The sequence below is a fragment of the Spinacia oleracea genome, chromosome 4, assembly GCF_020520425.1.
Source record: "Spinacia oleracea cultivar Varoflay chromosome 4, BTI_SOV_V1, whole genome shotgun sequence".
NCBI classification, from domain to species: Eukaryota; Viridiplantae; Streptophyta; class Magnoliopsida; order Caryophyllales; family Amaranthaceae; genus Spinacia; species Spinacia oleracea.
In genome coordinates, this window is record NC_079490.1 from 31,205,338 (window position 1) to 31,209,076 (window position 3,739).

The window sequence follows — 3,739 nt, forward strand, 5'->3', positions numbered from 1 at the left end:
CTATTTCAATGGCCTCTCCTCCGCATCGGGCGGCGACTGATGCCCTTCCCGAGTATTATGCAGCCATAAGTGCCTTTGTATTTTCTTGAAATTGGTTGCAATTTCGTATCCTTAGATATTAATCTTGAATTTTGTATGCAGGAGCCTCGGGCGAGAGTGCGCCGCTGGATGCTCGTTGTTTCTTTGAAGAGGCACTGCGTCAAACTGACCAAGAAGCTTGCTGGCAAGGACAGAGTGGTGAGTTTTTTTGCCTATGAGGTGTTTGTATTCTTGAAACTTGTATATGGATATCAGATGCTTGAATTTTTGATCTTGTATAGGAGCGTCGTCGACGCCGGAGGGACTCTGTGGTTAGGGGTCCCATGGTAGATACTTCGAGAGAGAAGGCCGGGCAGAGCTTAGGTCAGGGCCCGCGTACTAGTGCTTGTGCCCGTCAGAGGCGTTCGGATGTTGATAGGGGAGCTGTCCCCTCTACTTATGCTAAGCCTACCAGGCATTCGTTGTAACACCCCCAAAATTTTGGACCTTTTATATAATCAAAAACCCCGTTTTTATTTCATAAAAACCATCGTCCAAACCTTGGGAGTGTCACTGCTACATTTATTCTCCTTAGAAAATAAATGTAAAGCAACAAAACAATTTAAAACCGTTAAAGTCAAAATTAACTAAGTGGTCTAAAGGTGACCAATAAAATATTACAACCAAATCCCGTAAAATAAATAACAAATCCAACTTAGACTGAAATAGAAATTGTCTCTTGACTAGGTGGTTATTCTAAGCGTCTCCTCACTCATAGCCAAGTACCTTTACCAACCTGCAAAAATAAATAGAAAAGAGACAAGAGAGACAAACTCCCAAAAATCAGATAAACTGAGTAATTCCAACTCCATCCCGTAAAATAAATAATTTTAGTTTGAAAACGTTTTGAGTACATAAAATAAATAATTAAACAACAAGTACCGATTTAATAACTCCATTATTAAACTTATCACATAAGATCAATATTAATTAAGTGAGGGAAAGAGAACGCTAAGGGTCGCGCGTAACCCTTGAGAATGGCCAAAGTAAGATGAGTACAGAATGTCCCTAGTGTGCACACCCCTCACTAATTAACTATGGGTCTCCGCGACCGCGCACCAATAGAATTAGGAGGAAGACTAAACAGAAAGTTTAACAGAATAATAGAAACCTACTAGAAGCCTACCGGGTCTCTACTAAAGTGCACCGATAGAACAACATCTAGAAGGGCAACCTGTTCCTAACCCTTACGGGCTTTTCCCTCTGAGATTACACTTTACGTTATTAGTATTTTGATTAGGTTCGAAACATATAGTATACGTAGCCACAAGAACAAACATTATGGATTAATCATCATTTTAGTCTTTCTTATCTACGCCTGTTATACCCATGAGTAAACAACCACCTATATCCAAGAGTAACCAAATAGTTCCTGCCATTACAAACCATTAGCAGCCACCCAACACTATCTAAGTTACCTAATTCACAATACACAATACTCAACACTAACACTATAATCCGTAAGACATAAATCATAATCTCCATAACATAAGTACGTAGTATATAGTAGTTCAAATAATATTTCCATAGTACTACCAATATAAGAAATGCCCATGAATTCTAATCGTATAGCTTATATAAACAACACTTAGTCTCCCTAGCACATAATAGCACATAAACATGTTCAAATATTTTTCTTAACGGGATTCAAAGATGATGGACATTGAATATTACCTTAAACACGCGCGTAATTCTCACGGTACGAGATTTCCGAAAGAGTCACCTAGTAATCCTCGTCTGTAATTAAATAGTAACAAGCCTAAATTAGTATACGATAGTCGCATTATTAGTTGGACACAAGACAAGTTAGTCTACCGTAATCACCAAAAACCGATTAGCGTAATAGTACTTATTGTTAGATTAATATAAGAATCTTCATGCTTATTAAAAGAAAATAGAGGATAATAAATTATGCCATCAGAAAACAAGTTAGGGTGAGTTGTAAATTTCCGAGGCAGTAAAACAGGATGGCTAGAAAAGCATATACATATGGAGGTTGGCTACATCGCTGTCCACCAGCGACAAAAAAAATCCATACCCACCCTTTAAAAAAAAAAAAAAAAAAAGTTGAAAAGATGGCCCACACTTAAATAGTGTTGCTAACTTGTTATATACTGTCATCGGTAATATAAGCATTGTCATTGTTATATATATACTGTCATTGTTGTATAAAAATACTGTCACAATCATCCAAAAAAAGGAAATTATGTATACAAGTGTAATGAAATAGAAAAAGTAAAGGGATCACTTAAATGAATGGATAAAAGTGTTGCATATTAAATGAATAGATAAAAATATGTATACAAGTGTTATATAAGTATTATCATCGTTTACATAAATACTGTCATTGTTGTATTTAAATACTGTCATTGTTGTATCAATTACTGTCATATTACCGATATTTAGTAATTTGTTTGACTTTTCAACTCATGTAGCGAAAATACCATTTTACCCTGGGTATGGACTCTTTTTGTCGCTGTCCACAAGCGATGTAGCATGTCTCTATACATATGCGTCCAAAATCTATGGAACTCCCTGACACTACATGCATCAAGTGGTAATTAATTAATATTATTAATATATATACACATTTTTTTTTCAAAAACAATACTCAAGTATTGTACAGAGTACTATATATATTAGGAAGCCATTAATCCCCTGCTACAAGAAGACGTGAGCAACAAAGAGGGCAGAAAATGGAAGGCTCACGGAGAAGGTATATTAATGAAAAGCGACGAAGATAAAACTGATTTAATTACCAAAGATCAGGTCTACAATACTCAGGAACACAAATATATAATACTTAATTCGATTGATTGGAACATGGAAAAAAAAGAATCAGCATCTCTTAGTTTAACTATATAATTTGGTCAAAATAAGGTTGAAGAAGATGATAGAAATTGGACTTACCAGAGGTGATTGAAGGAGGTGGAGGTAATTGTGAAAGGGTGATGACGGCAGAGGAACGATTGAGGGAGGAATAAGGGTTTTGATGGTATCCTTTATTACGCACGGGCAGTTTTTGAGTATAACAGTTTATTTATAGCTTAGGTATTAGGGTATAATTAGGAGACTAATTTCTGAAAATTTATAAAATAAAATCTGAAAATATACTTGTAGGTTTTTTTGTTTTATTTTTGTTAAAACTCATTAAAAACTTTATTATAATTGAAAAATTAACTTAAATTACCAAAATAATTTATTATAAAATACCCGAAAATACGGGGTATTACATTCGTACTCTGCTGGAGGTATGGGAAGCCAAATGCATTTTACGCCTCCCCCTGGTGTCCATTTAGGAGCGAGCAGATCCCAGCCTAGGAGCGCAGATCCTTGGACTTGTTGGTATGAGATGGAGCGGAGGTGCCAGTGTTAGGTTATAACAAATATAAACAATATATTTCATGCGGAAAAACCATAAAGACAGGAATCCAAATTAATTGCCATATAGTCAATTAGCATAATTAGGATACATACAATGTGATGCCTGCCTTCCCTAGATGCTCCCGAACCGAACAAGAACAAGTTTAGGACTCCAAATGTCGCCCCTCCATAGATAGTCCACAGCATGTTCGGATCCACCTTAGATTCAACCAACTAGAATATTCTCTAAGGTATTATGTGCACTCGGGAGACTCACAATAAAGTTAGGCAAATATTA

At 36.0% G+C, this 3,739-nt stretch overlaps 1 long non-coding RNA gene across 1 annotated transcript; it reads right to left on the bottom strand.

Annotated features, from left to right (window-relative positions):
• Positions 1-670: 670 nt before the first annotated feature.
• On the bottom strand, positions 671-3,118 carry LOC110804577 (uncharacterized). Its single transcript, XR_002537767.2, has 3 exons — positions 2,989-3,118; positions 1,753-1,815; positions 671-814 (listed from the first exon to the last, which is right to left on the bottom strand). It is a non-coding gene; the product is annotated as an uncharacterized lncRNA (long non-coding RNA).
• Positions 3,119-3,739: the final 621 nt, after the last annotated feature.